This window comes from Rattus rattus, chromosome 9 (genome assembly GCF_011064425.1).
Source record: "Rattus rattus isolate New Zealand chromosome 9, Rrattus_CSIRO_v1, whole genome shotgun sequence".
Lineage (NCBI taxonomy): Eukaryota > Metazoa > Chordata > Mammalia > Rodentia > Muridae > Rattus > Rattus rattus.
The window spans coordinates 58,939,594-58,966,562 of NC_046162.1; the positions used below are offsets into that span (position 1 = coordinate 58,939,594).

Sequence of the window (26,969 nt, forward strand, 5' to 3'; positions counted from 1 at the left end):
TTCTTTTGCCAAAAGTTACAGAATTAAAAAGCAGAGTTTCTACAGTTCTTTATATTTATGGCATCCAGCATAATGACCAACATTAACACGGCCACTAACTTCAACACAGTTGTTCAGGCCAAATCCCTATATGTGCATATCCCACCCATTATCAAGTCCTTCCATTCACTAGGCTTCTTTACTCCTTATTATCCACTGTGTCCAAGTCACAGTGCTCTCTCCACTGAACAGTGTTACCTAATTCCTGATACCTTAGCTTCCTCTGTATGTAGCTCAGCCTATTCTCTACGAAGTAGCCATGGTAAACATTTTTAAATGCCAACCAAATCATACCACTTTTAAAATAAAAATCAGCCTTTATTATCAGACCCTATAGGGTTCTTATATATGGGAGGCCAGCTTATATTACATTTGTGGCCTATCTACCCTTTCTGCCCTTCTTTTAACTAAAAACCACTGACCTTCTATAAACAAGCCGAGCTTGTTTCCATCTCAGGCCTTTGGCTCTCCCTTGCTGAGAAGCTCCTTAAAGACCATTTTCCTAGACGTTTAAATTGCTAGCTCCTTTTTGTTTTGTTTTCTGAGACAGGGTAGTCCTGAATGGCCTGGAACTCACGGTGTAGCCCAGACTAGCCTTATAAGAGCTTCCCCTTCTTCAGCTCTTCTAGTGCTGGGACTGAAGGTGTGCATCACCACATTGGCTCAATGCTAGCTTCCTTTTACTAACTCAAGTCACCTCTTAAGGGGTAGAAAGAAAGGAGCTAGTAGTGGTAAAAGTGTCCTTTTTAATATAAAGACTTTCTAGCCTCAATCAAAATAACAGTTCAGTCTCTACACTTTGGATGATTTGTTTCATGTGTATTAACACACAGTGCTGTTTACCGTCCACAGCCTAACCCATCTTCTTGGTGCAGCTATGACATTCTAGACAGGTGTGGTTCACATGCCTATAATTCCAGTTCTCAAGAGGCAAGAGTTCAAGGACAGATTGAGCTATGTAGTCAGACCCTATATCAACAAACAAAAAGGAAAAGCAACAAAAAAATTCTGTTTCAACAGAACTGAGAACAGGGTAGAGAGGGCACTGAGGCTCTCCTGAGAAAATGCTGACTTTTTTTTCTTTTTGGCATCCAACAGGATTTTCTTGTTACTTTGGTCATAAACTTTTAAAACAAAGCCATAGACTTATGATCTAGAGTAAGTATGTTTTTGAGTCAGGGATTCACAATGCTGCATAGGTTGTGTCAATCTCCCAAGGACAAGTGACTCTCCTACTTCAGCTTCCAGAGTAGCTGAAGACAGCTGCATGCCACTGTGTCCAACCCTAGGCCATATTTAATCTCAGAAAATTCTTAAATACAATTATTTAGGTCTGATTTTTTTTTTTTAAAAATCATCATTCTGCCTCTAGATTTTATCTGTCTCTTTTAACCCAGAGTCCAATCAGTGCTGTCCATATGCACAAAGAAATGCAGGCCATCGTGAAATACCAACGAAGGAGCCGCCCACCAGAACTGTCCACAGTGTCAGCACTTCCGCTCCAGCCTCCCCAGCAGCTCCACAGAGATGGCGCCTCAGCTAAAGCCGCCTGCAGACTTTTCATCCTAATCCACAGGCCCAAGGAAAGGGGCATGGAAAGAGCCACTAGTCCCTGAGGTCCCAAGCTCAGAACCTGCAATCCCGCCAGTCTTCCATCTGGAAAGCTCTGCCCTGAAAAGCTCTGCTTCCTAAGGAATCCTATATATACCTTGGTCTTTGCCAATTCTCCACTGTCTGCTCCTGGGAGCAGAGGGCAGCCATCCCTGGATTCATTCCTCGTCTCCCGGGACCCTACAACAATCTCTTTCATGAGATTTCCTGTCTGGTGTGACCCTCTCATCGGAAGAAGCCAAGAAGCAATGAAGGGAAGAAGTGAAAAAGTAGAGCTGAGGCTCCTGAGCTCCTGAGCTCAGCTAGGGATCCCCTCCCCTCGGAGCTGCACCATTTCTGCTGAGGAGGCTTCCTTTCAGAGCTGTGTGATTCCTGGGCTCCCATGTCTCAGGATGCCCTTCCATATGAGCGGAAATACACCAGACGCTACTCTTGTAAAGTAAACCAAGTCTCCTCCTCCTCCAGAAGCCATCAACTGCCAATGACTAGCTCCTCAGCTAGGGTGCTGGGGCTTCTTCAGCTGCTGCTGCTCTTCTCTGATAGTGGGGGGGGGGGCACACACATGCCACAGTGTGCATGTGGAAGTCAAACAACTCTCAGGAGTCTCCTTCCACTTTGGGTTCTATGGATAGAGCACTCTATGATAGGCTGCAGGGGAAGTGCACCTCTGCACACTCTCAGAGTCCCCCTCCACTTGAAGAGAAATCACTAGATGGACACAGCTCCATGATAGAGCTCTTGCCTAGCATTCCAAAGGTCCTGGCCTCATCCCCCACCATAGAAGAATGGAAGGAGGGTTGAAAACAGGGAGGAAGGAGATGCAGACTAGTTTTTCTGACCACTAAATCTTTATTTTATGTGTATGCATATTTTGCCTGCAAGTATGTCTGTACCTCATATACATGCCTCATGCCCAAGAATACCAGAGAAGGCATCAAATCCCCTGAGTTTGGAGTTAAAAATGGTGACTGAGCCACCATATAGATCCTGGAAATAATACCCTAGTCCTCTGCTGGTGGTCTTACCTGCTCAGTCTTCTCTCTAGTCCTGTAATCACTGACTCTTACTCTACAGAGCTAAAGAGTGGGTTCCAGGAAGCCAGGGCTACATAGTGATACTCTGTCTCAAAAGAGAAAACAGCTAATTATAATGAGACATGACAACAACACTGGATAAAGACTGCTTATAGAAATAGAGTGCCGGGGAGACGCAGCAACATGAGCATTTTGGAGGATTATACCTCTAGGTTCATACTCATATTCTTCCCTCTCCCTTCCTCTCCTCCTCTCCCCTCCCCCTTCTCTCCTGTCCTGTCTTCTCTCCTTCCATCCTCTCTCCCTTCCTAACCCACTGGGTCCAATTAGTACTGTCCATATACACATAGGCATGGGTCATCCCCTGGGGCATGAGAACCATCCTTTAACCATGTTTGTAAAGAAAACTGACTCTCCCTCTTGAATCAACCGCTTTAACAATATCTTACAAAGTGAAAATTGAGAGAATTTACTAATACTAATTTTTCAGAAGTAAAAGACTAAATTGATCTGAAGTAAGCAAAGGAAGTTCTTTGTATTGAATACAACTACTCCCCTGAGGGAAGTGCACTAGACCCAGTGTGTCCTATACTGTGCTTGGCACATAAAATGGACTCCATACTTTAAAAAAAAAATCACTCTGAAACATAATTTTGTTCTACAGATCAAGAAGTTGGACTCCAAAGCAACTTACTGTCTTGTCAAAAGTGACATTGACACTGAAGCCAATAGCAGAGCTGAGACCAAATACAGTTCTATTAGGAAAGGGGTGTGCTAGGCAGCACATGAAAGATAACGCGGTGATGATGACTATTCAACTGCAGCCAAGAACACTGGCTCCAGTGAGGATGAGTAAATGAGAGAGTATCACACAGACTGGTGAAGTATTGGTTTCCCATCACATGGAGTACAAAGGGTCAAGCTAATTCTCTCCACTGTGAGGAAAGACGCTATAAAGAAACCAGAAAACAAATGCAACACTGACATTGCCATCCTAGCTCTCCAGTCTCACTGAATGTGACTGTTCCTAAGTCAAAAGTCAGGCTGCTCAACCCACTGCTCAGTCACAGCAACACAGAACTAAGGCAGCTTTATGACCTGCATTACTCCCTAAGGATATGGAATTATCCTATTTGGAAATCTATTTGCCCTTGACCCCAGTAGTCCTTTCCCCTTACAACAACTAATCATTACTGATTAAAACAGCACCTACATAGTTTGATTCTGATCTTCAAGATGTTAAAGGGCTTTCCCCTGAAAACTCTTTTTCAAGGCAGAATCATACTATCAGCTAAATCAAATGATTTCTATATTATTATATAAATTATATTATTATATTATTATATTAACAGACATTTCTAGTCCGTGCTAAGTAGGAAAATGCATAATGGTGAGGTTAGTAGCTCATTATGGGGCTGAAAATTAATATTAATATTTAGAGTTCCCATTTGAGACAGGCCTGTGATTTCCTTAAGTCTTATAAAAGTCTTCCTCACCCCTACTAGCAGTAAAGTTACAAAACCGATTTTTTAAATCCTAAGTCTAACTAATTTTAACATTAGTAAATAATTAAATTAGTAAATAGTAAAATTAGTAAATAGTAAAATTAGTAGTGTTCCTAATGCTCAAGTCAATCGAGCATAAAAAATATTTGTTGAAGTCTAGAGAAATGGCTCAAAGGTTAAGAACACTGGCTATTCTTACAGAGGACCCGGGTTCAATTTCAACACCTACATGCCCACTTACAATCATCTATAATGCCAGTCCTAGGAAATTCTATGTCCTCTTCTGGCCTTGTTGGGCACAAGGCATGTATATGTTGCATAGACATACAGGCAGACAAAACAGTCACATATGATAAAAAGTATTTTTTAATTTATTGAGTGTAATCTGAATGTCTAGTCCTATATTGAGCTACCTACCTCACCATATGCACTTCCCTGCTTTGCATGGACTGAAAATGTCTTTGAAGAAGTAGAAAAAGATTCAAGTTATAGTTGAAAGAGTAAGTATTTTCAAGAAATAAGAGATTCTCCACTATATAAACATATTTTTCCTCTTAAACATTTCCTAACATCTTTTAAAGGATTTACTTTTAAAGAGCAAATCATTAAAATGTCAGAGAATATTCATCCTGGTATATGAGATTTAATTTCTAAAATGATCATAAAATTAATCTAAAAATTTAGAACAATTAACTACCTAGTAGTTAACTATTAACTAATATTAATTAATAATATCAATTAACTATTCAATAACTAGTTAACTAGTTCAATAAAAAAGGAAGTACTAGACTTTAGACAAATCTCATTTCAAAGAATACACAAGGATCTCATAAGTGCATTTACTTTTTTTTTTTTTTTTCTTTTTCTATTTTTCGGAGCTGGGGACCGAACCCAGGGCCTTGCACTTGCTAGGCAAGCGCTCTACCACTGAGCTAAATCCCCAACCCCAGTGCATTTACTTTAAGGGGTCAATTGAGTCCCTTAAACTTATAAAACATAGGGAGGAGTTAATACCATTTTATCATGATTGGAAGAGGTACACCAACACTTTATTAGTTCTTCGAAAAACAGGAAATAGTCATTAGTTAAATAAACTTGGAAGATAAATTGGAAGAAAGCAAAAGTTGCCAATCTATTCATACGCTACTGAAAATGAATTCTACTGCAGCTTTACACATAACATTCCTAAATCTGAATTTTCTAAACTAAGGGCAACAGTGTAAGAATGTCACAAGACAGTCCCAAAGACTATCTATTCAACCCTGGATGTGCAATGAAATAAAAACAGTAAAATCTAGACTAGACAGAAACTAAGGTTCATCTGGTTTCCAGTTATAATTTTCTGTGCTACTTTAGAAATATTATAGAAACATGTTTAAAAGCAGTTTATAGGGCTGGAGAGATGGCTCAGCGGTTAAGAGCACTGACTGCTCTCCCAGAGGTCCTGAGTTCAATTCCCAGCAACCACATGGTGGCTCACAACCATCTGTAATGAGATTAGATGCCCTCTTCTGGTGTGTCTGAGGACAGCTACAGTGTACTCATATACTTAAAATAAATAAAACTTAAAAAAAAAAAAAAAGCAGTTTATATGGTTCAAAAGTTCTAGGAAGCATGAACTCCTAAGTAATCTCCGTCATCTCTGCACTTGGGAACTGAGACAGGAGAACTGAGTTTGAGGCCAGCCTGGGGAATATAGCAAGATTCTGTTTTTTAAAAAAAATAGGAAAGGAAAAGAAAGGAGAAAAAAAGAAAGAGAGAAAGAGAGAGAGAGAGAAAGAGAGAGAGAGAGAGAGGAAGAGAGAGAGTGAAGAAGGAAGGAAGGGAGGAGGGAGGGAGGGTGGGAGGAAGGAAGGAAGGAAGAGAGGAAGGGGGGAAGAAAGAAGCAAGGGAGAAATGTTAAAGTTTTGGAGACCCTCTTTAGAGGCCCACCAAGCATGATGACCTGAATTCAATCCCCACATGGGCAAACCAGTTTCAGCACATGGACTTCGGACTTCCATGTGTATACAGACATGCATGTACACACCAATAAAAATGATAAGCAGCAAAAAATTTTAAGTTAAAAAAACATAAAAACAAAAACAAAAGCTCTGTGTCAGAAAATATCTCTTGTAGGCACATACTACCTAATTCTTGTTTGTTTTTTGTTTTGTTTTTTTTTGGGGGGGGTGCTGTTTTATTTTGTTTCATTTTTTGACACAGGGTCCCACTTTGTAGTTCTGGCTACTCTGGAACTCACTCTGTAAAGCAGGCTGACCTCTAACACAGATCTGCCTATCTCCCAAGTGCTGGGATTAAATGACTGTGCCACCGTGCCGGGGAACACCTATTCCTTTTAATGATTATACAGAACTCCCTTCTAACTCAGCTGGATCATTTCCAGGGCTTTGCTACTACAAACAATTTAACAAACCACTCTATAAGGAGGCCCAGGAGTCTTGGCACACTGTTTGATAACTAATTTATCAAAATAACTGTCCTCCAAAATGTAATAATACATACTTCCAGTGTAATTCCTCACTGAGTATCTATCCATTCAAAATGGCCAGAGAAGGGAGAATATGGGAATAAACAAATTTTAAAGTAAAAGACTCAGTGAGGTTTAGACTAAAATAGGCCAAACTGTCTTTTATGAACTAAGTGAACAAACTTCAACTAAAACTACAGCAGATGTGATTATAGTACTGTCTATTGTTTGTAAGGCTGAAGTTCCGCTGTTGACAGAAAACACATTTCTATTCAGAGAACAGGTAAACACCTTGTATTGTGAATTCTACCAAACACAAGAAAGGCCAGTTCTGTCTCTGATCAAGATGTATTTTACTGAGAGTCCCTTTTCCTTTTCTATAAATTGCTATTATATACATTTATGAAATTTCAACTGTGGCACACTATCAAGTTTTAGATGGAGATCAAAAATACTTTCTTTTCTTTCTTTTCTTTTTCTTTTTTTTTTTTTTTCCAGACAGGGTTTCTTTGTGTATCCTGGGCTGTCCTGGAACTCTGAAGACCAAGTTTGGCCTCAAACTCACAGAGATTTGACTGCCTCTGCCTCCCAAGTGCTGGGATTAAAGTCAAGTACCACCACTGCCTACCTTAAAAATACTATTTTCAAGAAAATAAGGCAGGAGAATTATGAATTTAAGGTTGGCCTGGTCTCCATAGCAAGGCCTTGACTCAAAATATAAAAGTATTTTCAGCAAAAGCTCTCTCTAGTCCTATGGAAGAAAAAAACAACACAATTATTCTCAATACATTCTTTCTTCCTCATCTATGTAAACCAACTCCATCTAATATCAAACTACTTAAGAAAGTTGTTTCTCATTTCTGTTATTATCAGGGATCACCAAGGTGATCACCTTACAACTCTAGACATTAGCAGGAAATACTCATAATCAAGGCCATCTACCTGTAAAACTAACTGTGTCCAGTGCTGAAGGCCAGAATTTTTCTCAGAATGAGGCTTGTCTTTTAGCCTTTGTTTTGATTCTGTCAGTGCAGCCACCGACTGTGACAGGGACTCACAGCAAATGTTCCAGTCATCCAAAAAGACATCAATATGTACATTAATTGAATATAGTGTCAATAAGGGGCTGAGGTGATGACTTAATCAAAAAAGTGCTTGCCTTATTAACATGAGTTCCTAAATTCAATCCAAATCCATGTTTGTTTGTTTGATTCTTTGTTTTGGGAGATCTTTATATTTTTTAAATACCCAAAGTGGTAGAACACACTTTAATTCTATGCATTGAGGTGGGAGAGAAAAGCATATCCTGGGGGCTGGCTAAGGAGCCACCCTAATAAAATCAATGAGCATTAAGTATTAGTAAGGAATACTATCTCAAAAAACTAGGTAGGACAGGTTCTGAGAAACAATACCATAGTTGACCTCTAGCTTCCAAACACACACACACACACACACACACACACACACACACACACACACACACACAGAGGGGGATTTTCACAATCAACAACACAAAAAAAGGAAGTCAAGGCCAGGCAGATGTCTTTAATCCCAGCCTTTAGAAGGCAGAAGCAAGTTAATCTCTAAGTACAATGCAGCCAGGGTATATAACAAGGTCCAGGCCAACATGTGGATGGTTCCAAAATTCTAAGACTATTAAGCTTTGACCTTAAGGTTCATGACTTGGGAGGCTGTTTAAGATTGACTGAAGATTGAAGAAAAACTGAAGTCTTCCAGGTATGTTGGCAAGTTCTACCTCACAGCTCAACATTCTGTCTATCGGACAAGTTCTACACATTAGCAAGTAAGAATTCTCAAATAAAAAAATTTAAGCCAAAGAAAAACAAATATTCTAATCATACAATGAACTGAGATAAAATAATTATATTATTTAATACTCTCACTCGTTTGTTTCTAAGAGGCAAAAACATAATTGTTGGACTTAAGAACAGAGTCAAGTAGCTCAAGGAGAGACTACTACCCGATGTTAATCCAAACACCAAATCCAAAGCATCCCACAGCACAGAGCCTTTTTACTGTGTAAAGAACAAACTACAGCCATGGTAGGTTGGGCTGCTATGTCAAATGCTAAGTTACTATGGCATGAGAGAAGAAAAGGTCACGATTTGCTATATACAGCCTGATAGCTAAAGTGCATGTTCACTGGCTGCTTTTCACTAGCACCAGAAACTTTTATCCAACTAGATTATATAATACAAACAATTTACAAAAATAAATGACTTTAAAACTGATGGCGCTGTTTTTATAGTTTTATATTATTTATAATTGATTCAATGCTTTTATAAACTTTAAACTTTAATTTTCACAAATTATCTTAACATACCTTTGTACTGTGCCTAGAAACAAAAATGAAACTGCTTATTTTTACTCTGCCATAAAACTAAGACCTTGATTCATATACCAACCATAGTTGAACAAGTTTATTCAAAAAGAAATTTGAAAACAAAATATTCACTTGGAAAGCAGAGGCAGGCGGATCTCTGTGAGTTTGAGGTCAGCCTGGTCTACAAAGCCATTTTTAAGATAGCCCAGGGGTGTTACTTAGAGAAACCCTGTCTCAAAAAACAAAAAACAACAAAATAAAAAAAGGAAAAAACAAATACTTTTTGGCCAGGTGTGATGACTCACACCTGTATTTCTAGCACTTGGGATGTGAAGTGGAAGATAATAAATTCAAGGTCATCCTCAGCTACACTATAAGATAGAGGGCAGCCTGAAATACGTAAGATCTTCTCTCAAAACAAATAAAAAGTATTTATGTTAAACTATATGGAAAAGGAAGGCTGGAGTTCATTCAGAACCTACTTTGCAGTGTATGGTGTGTGGCTCTTAAGGACTTTTCCTACTTACTTCTCAAATGTATAAATAATCAAGTAGAAAAAGAACAGTTACAATCCAAACCAATGTTTACTTATGAACTTGACCAAAGATGCGGCTACAAAGTTAAGACAAATTAATTAAAATGAGGTTTGGAAGATTGGAGAAATAGCTCACATGTTAGAGCATTTGCTGTTCTTGAAAAGGACCTAGGTTTGATTCCTAGCACTCACATGACTCACATTTCCAAGAGATCCCATGTCAATGTCCCCTTTTGACCTCAGGAGGCTCCTGCACACATGCAGTACACATATATACACTCGGGCACACATATACATACACGCATAAAACAAATAGATTTAGCCAGGCAGTGGTAATGTATACCTTTAATCCCAGCACTTGGGAGGCAGAGGCAAGTGGATCCCTGTGAGTCTGAGGCCAGCCTGGTCTACAAAGCCATTTCTAGGACAGCCAGGGCTGTTACACAGAGAAACCCTGTCTTGAAAAGAAAGAAGGAGGGGGCTGGAGAGACGGCTCAGCAGTTAAGAGCACCGACTGCTCTTCCAGAGGTCCTGAGTTCAATTCCCAGCAAACCACATGGTGGCTCACAACCATCTATAAAGAGATCCGATGCCCTCTTCCAGTGTGTCTGAAGTCAGCTACAGTGTACTTATATATAATAAATGAATAAATCTTAAAAAAAAAAAAAAGAAAAGGAAGAAGGAACAAACGAAAAAGAAACAAAGAAGATTTAAAATAAATAAAATTGGGTTTCTAATATCATAAAAAGATCTAACCATAAGCTACTTAAGGGCGTAGACAGCATAATATCCATTGAACTCAGGAATAATCTTTTCTGTTACAATTTTATACTTTTTTGGTAAATAGTTCTGTGAATTCTGACAAATACCTATATTCATGTCACCCCAACAAAGGCGCAAAATAATATGTAAATTTTGGAACAACCACTTAATAAGAGCTAGCTAAAAACATTTATTTCAGTAGCAATTTTTCTTTTCTTTTTTTTTTTTTTTTTTTTGTTTTGTTTTTTACTCAATGTAGGCCACAATATAGTAATGAACCATACTAAGTGGTATGATCCACTGTGGAGTGTGGTCTTACTCATTCTGCCAAATAGCCTGAATTGAGTAGCAATTTTTCTTAACCAAGTTTGAAGCAGATAAAACAGGATCTAGATTTAGACAGAGCCAAGCATGGTAACACACACCTTTAATACTAGCCCTCAGCAGGCAGATCTCGGAGTTCTGGCCCACCCGGATTTACATAGGGAGTTCCAGACTAGCCAAGGCATCATAGTAAGACCCTGCCCCAAAATTTATATTAATTAAATAAAAATGTAGGTGAGTATTTAATGAAAACAGGGAAATGGTCCATTCTCTACTTCTAATCCTGTTTCCAAGTCAGTCCAAACTACCCACTGACCACCCTTTCTGAGTTGCAAGCTTGCCTATCTCTTCATAACTCTAACTTCCTGCTACTCAAACAGTTCTCTACTCTTCCACTTATACATCCAGTGTTCAAGTCAGACCTGATGGTGCACATCTTTAATCCCAGCAGTCAGAAACAGAGGCAAGAAGATCTCTGTGAATTCAGTCAGGTCTATTGAGACCTTGTCTCAGTAAAACAAAAATGAAACCCACACAAACTAAAAACACAGGAGCCAGCCTTCACTCTATTCTTCACTCTATTATTCACTCCACTCTATTCTTCACCTCTACCTCAACACCCCGCCTCCCAATTCTAGTCAATAGTATCTTAGAACTAAATCCCAAACTAATGTTTTTCTTGATCACATCTGTCCAGGACACCAATATACTAGAAATTATTTTAAGTGCAATACTATACTAACAGTAAACCCACTTTTGTTGTCGCATCCTCGAAGGCTTTTCTTCTACCTAGAAGGCTTTTCCCTCATCTTTGCAAATACCTACCGTAATCTTCCCAAGGAAAATTAAATGCTTCCTCCTGACTCTCAATGTGTAGATCTCTTGCTGTTGTAATTATTATTATTCTTTCCCACTAGACTGAGACTCCCTGGAGAGTACTTGCTATGCTGCATTAACCTTAGTAAGTCTAGTGTCTAGGCGCAGGTGTAGTGCTCAGCAAATTGTAGATGCTGAATAAATGAAGTAAATGAAAAAGGAACAAGTGTGTGCATCATGCTCAGGTAAGTCAGCCTCTAGGCCGCTGACTTTCATTGGCTAAGATTTCAGGCTTACCATGTAGTAGTGATCTTTTGATTGTTACAGCAAGAGTATTAGTTATAAAATCTCAGGCAAGTTACTTAAAAATCTTTCTGTGCCTCAGACTCTTCACCTGTAAAATACAGATGAGAATACCTTAGTAGAGAGTTATGAACATTGCATGAGTTAAATGTGTAAAATGTCTAGTGCAATGTTTGACACTTGTGCTCAAATATTTCTGTAATTATTTTTAACACTACTATGTCTCTAGGAGGGAAAGGACCAAACAGAGAAATGTTCTCTATCACAGAAAAAAATACACTTTGAAATACACTTTGACATACACTGGCAAAATGCCAGCCTAGTTTCTCTGTCATTCCCTGTGAATTTAATTACCTACGAAAGTGATCCTAGAAGAGAAATAAAGTAAATCACTAATTAGCTTTTAGCATTATGTACTTTAAAGAGAAAGTGCTTGAGTTTTTGTGTTGCTTTGTTTTCCAAGACAGGGCTTCTCTGTGTAACTTTGGCTGTCCTGGAACTCACTCTGTAGACCAGGCTAGCCTCAAACTCAAAGATCCATATCTCTCTGCCTTAAGTGCTGGGATTAAAGACATGCACCATCACTGCCCAGCTGAAAGCTCTTGAGTTTAAAAATTACTATTATCTGTACTCCATTTTTAAAAATATGAATTAAAAATAAATACTAAATAAAATTAAATTACTTAACATTTTACTTTCTTCTCTTTTTTTTTTTTTGGATTTATTTATGATATATAGGTACATTGTAGCTGTCTTCAGACACACCAGAAGAGGGCATCAGATCTCATTACAAATGGTTGTGAGCCACCATGTGGTTGCTGGGAAATGAACTCAAGACCTCTGGAAGAGCAATCAGTGCTCTTAACCACTGAGCCATTGCTCCAGCCCAACATTTTACTTTCAAACACATTAACATAATGTTTCCTAAAGACTTACATCCAAAATTACCTCCTCTATGAAATAATTTACATAGCCTTGATATGCATTAAAGATACCATGAGAGTGAATAAAGTCGGAAGCAGCATGAGTAAATTGAAAACAATTCCCTGTGACCTGCTCCCATCCTCTTGCTGTTTGTCCTTAGCCATAAGACACTTAAATGAAAATCTCTGGACCAGCAAGATAGCTCAGTGGGTAAATTCACCTGTCACCAAATCTGAGGAACTAAGTTAGAACCCTGGAACCTACACAGTACAAGGACAGAATTCCCACAACTTGTCCTCTGACCACCTTTCTCAGACACACACGCAAAATAAATAATATTAAAAAAATTTCTAAATGACATTTGAAAATAAAAGATGAGAAGAACCAAGTGCATGGAGTAGTACTGTGCCTAAGCCAGAAATGTGTACCAAACTGAATGCAGACCAGTCATTTAATATACCTCTTTATTCTTGGAAATTTCTGTAATAATTTCACTGTCAAAAAAAAGCTAAACTCTTTAATTTTACAAAAGAGTAAGATCCACAATAGTAGCAATATGCTTATCAAACTATAGAGCAAAATAAATATTTGTTGTTGGGAAGTTCACTCTTAAAGTAATTTACACATAAATAACCCTTAATCTGTTTTTCTTGTAAAAAGTGACTATACTATTTCTAGTTTGTTTAAAATTGGGCCAGGACTGTCAACTTTATCTTATATTTCTATACTATACAACTTAAACTACACTAAAAATAAGAGCAGTCCTCTGAGATACAGCACAGCTCTCATAAAGCCTTTCAACTGTATCACAAATAAACTCTCTTCTCCAACCAGCTGACTGTGGCCTCTGTCAGCTCACTCACCTGCCTTTCTCAAATTGATTCACGGCACTCTAAAAGCTAAAAACATTCCTCTTCCTCTTATCAGAATATTGCTTTTCTAGATCCAGGTCAAGTTCTACCTTGTCACCCCAGTTCACTCTGAATTCCTATCATACTTACTGTAAACTAAATGCTATTTAGAACTCAGGAGCTAACAATTAACTGGAAAGCCCAAAACTGTAATTCTTCTATAATGTCTTACTTAAATCTTACATACCCCCTTTTTACACATCTGAGTGTTTATCTGCATATATATGCATGCACTACAGTATGCCTGCTGCCAGGGAGGCAGAAGAGGGTGCCAGAGCCCCTGGAATTAAAGTTATGAACAGCTGTAAGTCGCCATGTGGGTGTTGGGAATGAAAACCCAGGCCTTTGCGAGAGGAGCAAGTGTTCTTAACGGCTGAGCCATCTTTCCAGTCTCACACATATCCTTTTGATAGAAAATGACACCCCGGATAAGTGCTTAGGAAAAAATAAAAAACTGGGGCTGGAGAGATGGCTCGGCAGTGAGCCTTGGCAACAGGCACCTTTATCTACTGAGCCATAGAATGGGTCCCATTGCACATGCTTTCACAAAGTAATGTCTCTTAAGAAGTCAATCCTCGGAGATCAGCATATAAAGATTTACACACAAGGATGTCTATGACAGTATAATTTACTGATAAAACTAGGAAAGAATATTCAGTTAATAAAGAGTTATGTATTCAGGAACTAGGATATAACTCAGTGAACTATTTGGCTAGCATGCACAAAGCCCTGTGTTCTATTCTGAGAGTCACATAAACCAGACATGATTGCATGTGCCTACACTCCCAGAACTTGAGAGTTCGAGGCAAAGAATCAGAAGTTCAAAGTTATTGCTGGTTACCCAGCAAGTTCCAAGCCAGTTCACAGTATATGAGACCCTACCTCAAAAATACAAAACAACTCAACTTAAAAAAAAAAAAAACAAACAAACAAGCAAACAAAACCACTATAGCTAACACATTATGTATCTACACAATGATGCTACCATTCATTTATTTGTGGTTTGTCTCTGTGTGTGTGTTTGTGTGTAGTGCATGCTCCTGAATGTGTGCATATGTGGAGGCCATAGGAGGTTGTCAGGTCTTTTTCTCTGTCATTCTTTGCTTCATTTCCTTCAGACTATGTCTGCCATTGATTCAGAAGATCACTGTTTTCCCTCAGTTGACAGGCTAGTGAGTTCCCAAGATCCACCTGTCTTCACTTCTCAGTGCGGGGTTACACACATATTACAGCCACTGACACTTTTTATGAGTTCTGGGAATTTGAACCCAGATCCTCATGCTTACACAGGAAACTATTTCCACAAAACCATCTCCTCAGCACTATTTTTGTTTTCATTTGAGATATGACCTCCTGTGACCCAGGCTAGCCTTAAGGTTCCTGTATGGCTAATGCTGGTTTGAATGCATAATCCTCCTGCCCCTCCTACCTATAATCTCAAATGTTGAGCTTACAAGAGTGTACCATTATACTCTGCTTTCCATGGAATTACTTTAAGAAATCGTGTTTTCTTTTCACCAGCATAGAAAAGATCATTTTTTTGAGATTTTTATTTTGTGTGTATGAGTGGTTTTGCTTGGCATGTACATACAGTGCCCATGGAAGCCAAAAGAGGGCATTGGATCCCCTGAGACTGGAGTTACAGTTTTGAGCAATCATGTGGGTGCTGTCAATTGAACCAGGTCCTCTAAAAGAATAGCCAATGTTCTTAACAGCTGAGCCATTTCTCTAGCCCCAATATAGTGAATTTCTAAGGCACCTTTTTTTTCAGATAGAGTTTCACTATGTAGCTCTAAATGGCCTCTTACTCACAGAAATCAGTCTCCCTCTGCCTTCCAAGTCCTAGAATTACAGGCGTGTGCCAACACACCTAACTATAGAGGCGAAATTTAAAAAATAATTTATAAAGCCTCTTTACATAAATATATAATACATACACATGGATATTAAAAGAATGCACAATAAGAGATAATGTTGGGCTTGTGAAATGGCTCACTGGGTTAAAAACTTGATGATCTCAGTCTCTAAAAAAAGAAGAGGAGGACTAGAGAGATAGCTTTGTGGTTATGAGTGTATACTGCTCTTCCAGAGGACCTGAGTTTGATTCCCAGTCCCAAAGTCAACAAGCTCCCAATTGCCTGTAACTCAAGCTCCAGTGGGACCCAATGCCTCTGGCCACTGAGAGTAACGGCATTCCTGTGAACAAACCCAGACACACAAAGTCCTACTTATTCCACTGTTCCTTCTGTTCTTACTGTGAGACTGCAGAGAGGAAAGAAAAGCACTCAGAAGCTTGTGAACCAACTAGCCTAGAACACACAGAGTGACAGAAACAAGACAGACAGACCCTGCCTCAACAAAGTAGAGACGAGACCTGACTGAGAACTGTCCTGTAACCTCTACACACCCCAGTGGCACGTGGCCTTCACATACTTGCACTTTACACAGACAGTAACAAATAGTTTAGAAAAATGAAAATGCCAACCGTGGTTAATTTCATGGACTGAATGTTAAGGTGATTTTTTTTTCCACTTTTACTTTTTTTTTTTTTTTTTTTTTTTTTTGTGAGTTGTAACAAGAAAAGGAGAATGCTTTTATTACAAGAAAGTAGTTTTTTAAAAAAATTATTTGAGGACTAGTGTATGAATTCACCACACCATCTACTACTTAAGGATGATAAAGTAGTAATCACTAACAGTATATCAGAGTCGGTTAAACTAAATCCTCAGCTCCTTTCTTGCCCGCCTCCCATGCAGTCCAGTCTGGCTTTGAACTTACTCTGTAGCCAAGAATGCCCTTGAGCTCCCAATCTGTTTGTTCCTACGCCACACTCATGGGCATAAATCACCACATCCCATTTATGTGGTGCTGCAGATCAAGCCCAGAGCTTTGGCATGCCAGGCATGCACTGCCAACTAAGGTACACACCCAGCTATCTTCTTCATTGTATTTCCAGATGTTTCCAAAATAATTTAGAGTCATTTTCACTGAAGGAAGTTTTTCACCTCTGCAGAATTTATTTCCATAAACAGGATGAATGACCATGAGTCAAGTCAAATTCCAAAGGTAACCATCACTGCCACCCCAGTGCTTCGGCATCTCTGATGAACAGATGTGAGTACTGGAGTACACTAAGGCCATCATGCACTGTGCCTTTGTGTTGACAGGGTTTTAACTTACTCAGCTTTCATAGCCATTCCATTTTAAATGCTAATCTGTATGACCATATCTTTTAAAAGAAAAAATACTAATTGTATTTTCATGTGTGTCTGAATGTATACATACATGTATATGTATTTGTATATACCTATGTACACGTAAAGGTCAAAGAGGGAGTTGGATCCCTCAGAACTGGAGTTACAGGTGTCTGTGGGATGCCTAACTTGTTACATAGGAACTGAGATCTGAACTCCAGTTCTCAGGATTGTGCTTCAAGTCCTCTTAACCACTGAACCACCTCTCCTGTCCCTATTCCCACATTCTACTTTTGGGACTTTCTTCATTCCTCAGATACTAACTTTTGAAGAATCAAGATGAAGAAAAAAAGCTTGAAAGCTACAAGGGGAAGAATAGTTATAGTGACCGAATGGAAGCACATTATACAAAAAGCAGCCAAGGACACACAACAGACACCCTAACAAAACAAAATTGGCTGTAGCTGTTACCATTTTCATAAACTTTAGTGAATCATTTTTACATAAATGAAATTTTTTCATAGAAATGGACTGTTTTGAACTTCATTTGCCCTTCCAAAACTCAGTGCAAAACAAACCCACCTGCCTGCTACTAAATGTTAATACATCTAAACCAACCACTTCCCAAACAACTCCTTCTGACTGGTTTATAACTGCTAACAGACCCACCGTTCATCTAAGCTTGACATTCCAAAGCCATCTTCAATTCCTTGTCCAGTATTCACCTCTACTGACTATGCTCCCACAGGTCCTCAGATCTCCAACCTACTTTCTGTTCTATCTAGCCAACATCATCCTGATTCGCACCACCACCACACTCCTTGTTCAGATAACTACGAGAGGCTAACTAGTTCCCATGCTCCAAGATCTTCATCCATCAAATTTATCTCCTGTAAGATGTCATTTAGACACTGTAAAGACCATCAATAAGCATATGGTATACAAATGTATTACCTTAGTGTCTGATTTCACTTGAAGCTCCACTCATATATCTGCCTACTTAACGTATTTATACTTAGCCTCATTCACATCCCAAATTTGACATATCTAAAACTGAACTCCTGATTTCTAATCTTTCATCTAAATTCCACACCTACTCCCATTCCTCTTTATCTCAACTCAGTAAGTGACACCTCTACCCATCCAGTTTCTTGAGCCAGAAACCTGGAATCATTCATGACATTTCCTTTCCCTCAACCCCCACATTCAATCTATAATTAAATGGATTCCTTCTTTGACATACTTCTCAAACACAGTCACTTCTCTCCCTCTTCCCTGCCACAGTCCTACCTGCAAAGATTCCTACTTAGTGGTATAGGCATAGCCCAGGAATTAGAACTCTTGCAGGGTCCCTGGATGTGCTATGCTAGCAAACAGTACTAGAAGAACTAGACTTCATTAGCTTCACTTCTACTTTGTCTCCCGCTCACTTAATTCTAGCTATGTTGGCTTCCTTGCTGAATCTTTGAACACACAGACACAAACATGCCTCATAGCTTTTGCCTCTGCTCTTGTCTCTTTGACCTCCGACAGACACTTTCTTAAATGTTATCTATACAGAGGATTCAAGAACCCCTAAGTAGACCTAGGATTATAACCCAATATTCCTTATCCCTTCTCCATCTCCACAGTTTTTCTCCTGGCATCTTCAGCCTAAATTTCCCTTTCCCTTCTCTGCCAATCAGAGTTCTATACTTTTTGATTCCTAGGATCTATATGGTGGAAGGAGAGAACAATCTCCTCTGAACTACCCTCTGACCTCCACACACACATGTGCAAACAAATAAATAAATAAAAATTTACTTAAATTTCCTAATGTTTGAAAATGTTAGAGACATGTTATTAAAATAGTTTATACCAAGATTATCACATACTTGAAAGAAAATGTAGCTGAAAAGCTTAAGGCCTTCAACTCTGGTGTTTGAAAATGTTAATTCCTAGCATATTTTTTTAGTCAAGAAATCTAAAACATTTTATGCACTTTTAAAATGTAGCATTCCTTTTGATAATCATGTTAAGCATCTCAAAGTGACTACCCTAGCAATCCAGTAAGACTACCCCATGATGCACTTGTATCTCTTCCTAAGGCTGAAGTTCAAAGTATGGTGTGCAGATATATGGCAGAGTCCTTTCAAAAGGTCTTCAAAGTCATAACTGTTTCAATATTAATCATAAGTTGTTTAGGTTTATGTTGACATTTGTTCTGATTACACAAAGTAATAATGAGTAGAAACTGTTGCACCTAGCATAAGGTAAAGTAAGTAGTATTAAACCAGTCCTAATTTTGAAATGTTGTCCACTGATGACTTAGAAAAAAGTCAACTGCACTAAGAATGTTTCTCCTGTTTTGTTGAGACAGGATCTCATGCAGCCCAGGTCTAACCTTCAACTAAATTCTAGATCCTCTTCCTCAACTCCCAAAATGCTAGGATTACAGATGTGGGCTTGGCTCAAGAATGTTCTTGATGAAGTAATAAAAATAAAACCATGAATATTTTGTGAACAGAAAAAGGAGGTATGCAGAAAGCACTTCTCAGCAGCCTCAAGCGCAATGGTTTCGAGGAAAAGCACTTGTGACTGAGTTTTGAGCTCAACTAGCTTCTTTTCAATGAAACACTACTTTTTCTTGGAAAAAGAACAAACTAGTTATTCAGACATAAATACATAGCAGAGATTTTCTTGAAAATGAAGTGAGTCTGTCACATTAAGGAAAACAACTGACAGTATTTGTTGCCAATGATAAAATCTGAACATTTAATGAAAAAAAAAAAACTTACAACTTTGGGTAATTGTAGCTGCTTGACAATTTCTTTTTTCATGAAAAGAATGGTAATCATAACTAAAGCGTTTTTTGAAAATGATGTTTTAGACATTTAGAAGCTCTGCTGAACTCAGTGAGTCAATAATTTTCCAAAGGACCAATGCCTGAGACTATTGGTAAAATCCATTCAACTGTCCACTTGTTCCAGCTACTCAGGAAGACAGAAGGATCTCCTGAAAGAGTTTGGAACCAGCTTGGGCAACACAAGGAGATTCAATCTCTTTAAATAAATAGCTTATTCAAATATAAGACATATCAACATATGTCAATAAAAGTTAGAGCAATATAATTTCAGATCAACAGTGCAAACTAACTTACAAAAAAATTAATGTTTGTCAGTTTTATTATAGTATCAAATATATGTGATTATCTGAAATGACTATAAAATAAAATACCTCTTCCTTTTCTAACTGTCCTTTGAGACTATACTTCCTTCCTGCATTTCAACAAAAATAATCTACCACATCAGATTGAATATAGAAGCAAAAAGCCAGGAGCATGGCTCAGTTGGTAAAAGTACTTGGCAGGAAGCCCTGACAACCCTGTAATCCTTGCACTGCGATGGGGAGGTGGGAGAATCTCCCAGTAGAATCACTCACAGGCTCAGAAACTGGCTAAACTGAGATATGCAACAACTGCAGAAACAAGAGAGGCTCTTCCTCTAAAACAAGGCAGAAGGCAAGAAATGACTTCTGAAAGTTATCCTCTGATCCTTACCTACTCACAGTGGCACATATGTGCTCATTCTCTCTCTTCCTCTCCCTCTCTCCCTCCCTCCCTCCCTCCCTCCCTCCCTCCCTCCCTCCATCCTCCCCCCCCACTTTCTCACAGAGCACACGCATAATAATGAAAGGATATAGAATGTTAGGAGTGTTCATACCTTTAATCCCAGGACTCAGGAGGCAGAGGCAGGCAGATCTGGCCCACATACCGAGTTCCAGGACAGCCACAGATTAAGTAAAAAGACTGTCTCAAAAAGAAACATGCTGGGGTTGGGGATTTAGCTCAGTGGTAGAGCGCTTGCCTAGGAAGCGCAAGGCCCTGGGTTCGGTCCCCAGCTCCGGGGAAAAAAGAACCAAAAAAAAAAAAACATGCTTTTAATCTCAACACTCAGGAGGCAGAGGTAAGCAGATCTCTGAGTTAGAGGCTAGCTTGATCTACAGAATGGGTTCTAAAACAGTCAGAGCTAAATAGAGAAACCCTGTCTTGAAAAACCAAACAAACAAACAAGAATATAGAACCAGATATAGAAATTTAGCTTATCTGTCTTCTATTAAGCTAGACATTGAAGAGATTTACAACCAAACTTAGTAATTTTTCAAGTTTTTGGGGGGTTTTTTTTGGTTGGCTGTTGGTTTTGCTTTTTTGAGACAGTTTCTCTGTGTAGCCCTGGCTATCCTGGAACTCACTCTGCAGACCAGGCTGGCCTTGAACTCAGAGATCTGCTGCCTCTTGCCTCCTGAGTCCTGGGATTAAAGGTATGAACACTCCTAACATTCTATATCCTTTTATTATTTAATCCCTAATGCTGGGATTAAAGGTGTGTACCACCACCACTTGCTCAACTTTTTAAAAATACTTTTAGTTTAATACAAGATGAGGACTTTGGATTGTTCATGTATTTTGAGAAAAAGTCTTACTATATAGTCCTGGCTGGCTTAGAACTTACTATTACTACATAGACCAAGTTGACCTCAAATTCAAGAGATCCACCTGCCTGAGTGCTGGGATTAAAGGTATTCTTCCCCATGCCTGATGACATGACTTTATTCTTAAAGTAAAAAAATTCTTAAAACTTTTTTCTTGATGTTTTCTTTTTCAGTATATTATATGTATTTAGAGTGTGCATGCCATAGTATACAAAATGAAGGTTGGAGGACAACCTGTAGGAATCAGTTCTCTTCTTCCACCATGGTGGTGGCAAGCACCTTGACCTGCTGAGCCATCTCTCCAATCCTGTATTCTAAGTTCTAATTTAGTAATGACCAATAGGTGCAACCTCATTGAAAAAAACAAATTAAAAAAAAAAAAAACCCTCACAACACTAAGGACGTTAAGATTGTAAGGAATCCTAAAATTCATCATTACTCAAAGAAAATCCTGTTTCCAATTCCAGCCATTCCCCAAATTTCTATTTATATCAAACTTCCCCTTCCCCACAAACAACTGGAGTTGAACCTGGGGCACATATGTGGCCCATGGGAAGTCAAGCCTTAGCCTGACCAAATCAGATCTCCCTTAGGAATCTGAATTACCCTTCATGGAAACTGAAGTCTATTTACAGAGCACCAGAGTCTACTGTTCTTACTGTTGAAGTCCATGCAACTGTTCTGGCTCCAGGGCGTTCTGAGGTCTAGTTGTTTAGCTTCCCTTGTGCTATACAGCTGCTATATATCTTTTTGATAATCTCTTTGTTTAAGTAGGTTCCATTTCCTTATTATCAGGGCTTTAACACTACTGGGCAGGGTGACTCATACTTGTAATCCATCATTTAGGAAGTTGAGTCAAGAGGATTGCCACAAATTGGAAGCTAATCTGAGATAAACTGAGATCATGTCTCCAAAATAACAACTGGGGGTGGGGGGGAGGAAGAGAGGTAGGGAGGAAGGAAGGGAGGGGGAGGGGGAGAGAGGGAGGGAAGGTGAGAGGGAGAAAGAGACAGAGAAAGGAGAGAAGTCTTCAATACCATCAGGTTCAATACCAAAACTGTTTTATTGATTTCTTTACACAACCATAACAGGTCACCTTTTCTATATAAAAATAAAAACTACACAAACAAAACAAAGGTGAGTTAAAATTATAGACTCATTCAAAAGTTATTAGTTACTTGATAAAAAAAAGCAAGGTTTAAATTTTCCCCCTTTTAGAGGTCATGATATAGCACACAATATATTTCAATGGCAAATGACTGCATTAAAATGTACCAAACAGGGGTTGGGGATTTAGCTCAGTGGTAGAGCGCTTGCCTAGGAAGCGCAAGGCCCTAGGTTCGGTCCCCAGCTCCGAAAAAAAAAACCAAAAAAAAAAAAAAAAAAGAGCACTGACTGCTCTTCCAGAGGTCCTGAGTTCAATTCCCAGCAACCACATGGTGGCTCACAGCTATCTGTAATGGGATCTGATACCCTCTTCTGGTGTGTCTGAAGACAGTGACAGTGTACCCATATATAATAAATGAATAAATAAATCTTTAAAAATAAAATAAAATGTACCAAACAACCAAACAGGGTTTTTCAAGGACCTTGATGAACATAAAAAAAAAAAAAAAGAGAGAGACACTGAGTCTTGCTTATCAGACAAGAACAATTATTGTAAGTCTCTAATAAAAATAGCCTTACAGGGCTGGAGAGATGGCTCAGTGGTTAGGAGCACTGACTGCTCTTCCAGAGGTCCTGAGTTCAATTCCCATCAACTACATCAGGTGGCTCACAACCATCTGTCATGAGATCTGATGCCCTCTTCTGGTGTGTCTGAAGTCAGTGGCAGTGTATTCACATACATACATATAATAAATAAAATCTTAAAAAAAAAAAAAAAGGGGGGTTGGGGATTTAGCTGAGTGGTAGGGTGCTTGCCTAGCAAGCGCAAGGCCCGGGGTTCGGGCCCCAGGTCCGAAAAAAAAAAAAGAAAAAAAAAAAAAAGGATAGCAGTACAATAATAGCACAAGAGAGGCCAACCAGCCAATGGCACAGCACAAGACAGGCCAACCTCATAAAGACAATAGAGAGAAAACCCTCGTATATGCAGACAAACACAAATGACATTTTAACAAGAATAGGGAACAAATGGATTATCCAAAACATGGGGTTGGGTCGTTGAGTTATCCTCATGGAAAAGTAGATCCCTGTTTTAAGGTTTTCTTATAGAAAAAAAGTTCCCACACTGAATATCAAAATAAATTGCTGGGAGAGACCTATATGTAAAAAGAAAAACTATAAACATATATGAGAAAATAAGACTTAATTATTACCCTAATATAAAGGAATTCCTTCTGTAAAGCAAACACACCCAAAGAGCAGATGAAATTAAAACCAACCAACCAAACAAACAAACAAACAAAAAGAGGTTTAGTGGCATATGACTGCAAGCCTCACAATAGGGAAGCAGAAACTTCACAAGTTTGAGGACAGACTAGGTTACACAAACATCGAAAGGACAGCAAAATTGGTCTGATTGTTAGAGTTTATCCTGATCATGAAGACTGACACTTGTAATCTAGACTCTAACACTTGACAGACTAAGGAAGGAGGATCATAAGTTTCAAGCCAGCCCGGCTACAAAGTGTCCCAAAAACAAACCTTGGGGACTGGAGAAATGGCTCAGCAGTTAAAAGCACATACTACTGTTCCAGAGAACCAGAGTTCGGTTCCCACATTAGGTATCAAAAACACCAGTAACTCCAGCATCAAGCGATCTGACTCCCTCTTTTAGTCTGCATGGCCACCCACATACACATAACACAGAGACATATACACATAAACAAACAAACAAAACATAATGAATTTTTAAAAAATTAAAGATAAATAAAACTTAAAACTCAACTTCAATAAAAGATAAAGCTAAAAAAAGAATTCAACAACACCTGTTAGGATGCCAGTACCAAGAAGGAAAAAAAAGTGTTGGTAAGGATATGGAGAACTTGGAACGTCTGTGTGGATAGGAATGTAAAATGGTACAGGCACCATGAAAAAATGGAACGAAGGATCTTGAAAAAAAAAATCAAAAATAGAATTACCATATGATCTAGGAATTCTAACTCTAGATCTATACACTAAAGAATTGAAATCGACTTTTAAAATCAAAGTTTGTATACCTATTATTCATAGCATTTCTAAGTTAGATTCTGAAAATCAACATAACAATGTCAGGCAAAGGGGCTGGAGAAATAAAAGGCTCAGCTGTTAATAGCACTGGTGGCTCTTCCAGAGACCCAGGGTTTGGATCCCAGGACCCCATGTCAATCCACAACTACCTCCTGTCATTTCTTCTTCAAGTGATCCAACACCCTATTCTGGCCTCTGTGGACACTAGTGCACACACACACTTGTAGGCAAACACTCAAACTAAAAATAAATCTTTTTAATAAAAGACTTTTCTTTAAAAGCTGGGCGTGGCTCGGGCTTATAATCCCAGTGATGGGAAGACAGTTGAAAGCAGAAGCTTGCTGGCCAATCTATACCAATTACTAAGCTCCAGGCCAATAAGAGACATGTCTCAAAGAACTTGGTCAGTGTTCCAGGAATGATACCCAAAGTTGTCCTCTATCCTTTACACACATATATACACATAAAAAATGATTTTATATAACTGTGTGATAGCATATGGGTGGCATTATTTATACTTTTCTACGTTTAAAGTAGCTCATACTTAGGATTACTTATTATTTTGCGTTGATGATATGGGTGCATGTGGAGGCAAAGGTCAGTATCAGGTGTCTTCTTTCGTCACTTCCCCTTGTGTTTTGAGACAGGTTCATTGAGTTCACTGGTTAGACTGCCAAGTCCCAGGAATATTCCTGTCTCTGCCTCCTGGCACTGGGTTATGGGTACAAGGTGCCATACTGGCTTTTAACAGGTTCCAGAGATCTCAATTCTGTTTACCAACTGAGTGTTCTCCAGCCCCTACTTTGTGTGTCTGTGTGTTTAAAGATTTATTTATTTATTCTATGTATGTGAATACACTGTCACTTTTTATGTTCTTAAGGCAGTATATCTCACTGCGTGGCCTTGTCTGCCCTCGACCTCCACACATAGACCAGACTAAGCTTGGACAGAGCAGTACTATGCTGCCTCTCCCATCCAAGGACTGGAGCTACAGGTGTGCGCCATACGCACAGCTCACAATTTAAAATGCAAGGCCAGCAGTACAAACAATGTTCGACATTGAAAAGCTTATTGTTATTTATAGCAAGCTTCTATATGTCTGCCTTTTTATAAATATCAGGTAAAAGAATATATACATCTCAATTTAGGGAAATAAATAATTACAAGTACATTTTCCCTCTTACAAATAAAAAATCAGATCTAGAGACAGGAGAAATTAGAAGTTTTTTGAAAAATTGTACAAGCTCTGTGGTAGCTGGTGACGGCAGGAAAATGTATGCCAACAGCTTCTTAGAACAGTCAAGAATAATGATCATGGTGTCCAGGAAGACTTACTATACATTTAATATCTACTCTTGCTATACATTTAATATCTACTCTTGCGATCTGTATCCAGTGCCAATAAAGCTACTCGACCAGCTTTGCCATATACAGAGAACACCTTTCCAACTTATGGCTACGACAATGTGACTATCACATCTAAGAGATGGCTCAGCTGGGAAAAGCACTTGCTGCCAAGCCTGATGACCTGAGTTTCATCCCTGAGACCCACACCTAGAAAAAGAGAACCAATTCTTGGAAGTTGTACATGTAACCTGGAATACACATTTACACACACACACACACACACACACACACACACACACACACTAGATTAGTTAATTAAAAAATACATAAAATATGACTATAATAATAATAATGGCCCAAGTGTTCCTTCAAAACTCTACTTTAAAAGTATTTCCTGTAATGGGAGCTTTATAAAAACAAAAGTGAAAGAAGGAACTGAATCCAATATATTAGCAAATATGTCCACAGAGTCTTGCAGAGTAATTTCACCATGCCTGAAAACAAACACAAGAAACAGGTGTGCTTCCTCAAACACACAAGCAGAATGTAATGTGGAGCCAGTATTGTTATGAAACCAGACTGAGAATAAGTAACCTTGTAAATATGACAAGATGGTAAAGAGAACTTGGGAAATGGATTTCAGATAGGTATCAGAATATTGTTATTGTCTGGCTCTGAGGAACATGAAATTATTCAAAGTATTGCTGCATAGGAAGCATCTCATTAAACATTTTTTACTAAGGCAAGAATTATTCTAGATTCTAAGACCAGCTACAAACTAGCCTTCATTAGTGTGACAGAGTTGCAAAAAGCACTCAGATGAGCAGACGTTTTTTCCTAAGTCTACAGTACACCAGTATCACAGGATGCAGCAATGTTCCAGACCCTGAGTTAAGACGACTGGGAATCAGAGGTCATGGTTTGGCTGAAAATTTTCCCTAATTAAGAACAATTTGTCTTGCTCCTTTTTAAAGATGAAAATCTAATGATAATGAAAAATATGTGCTGTAACAGCAGAATCTTACATAACATTCATGTAGAGAGATATATGTGGAAATTTTAAAAGAAATGCTTTAAATGAGGAAAGGAAAGAAAAGCAAATACTTATACATATCCCCACAAAGACTTCTTTTATAAAATGTCAGAACACCACATGCTCCAAAAAGTCTGTGTGACAAACTCCCTATGTAGCTAATGGATGCCTTGAAC

At 38.7% G+C, this 26,969-nt stretch overlaps 1 protein-coding gene and 1 non-coding gene across 6 annotated transcripts in view; both read right to left on the reverse strand.

Moving 5' to 3' along the window:
• The window catches only part of Spop (speckle type BTB/POZ protein), an 80,282-nt gene that overhangs the window by 46,801 nt on the left and 6,512 nt on the right, over nucleotides 1-26,969 (reverse strand). Inside the window, exon 2 of one of the 5 annotated variants that reach the window (XM_032914525.1) lies at nucleotides 11,738-11,834. The exons of the other annotated variants lie outside the window; for them this stretch is intronic. The gene's annotated coding sequence lies outside the window, so the exon portion shown is untranslated. The remainder of the gene's footprint in view (nucleotides 1-11,737; nucleotides 11,835-26,969) is intronic. 5 annotated transcript variants of the gene reach the window in all.
• Nucleotides 10,553-10,696, reverse strand: LOC116910677. Its single transcript, XR_004389208.1, has one exon. It is a non-coding gene; the product is annotated as a small nucleolar RNA SNORA4 (small nucleolar RNA).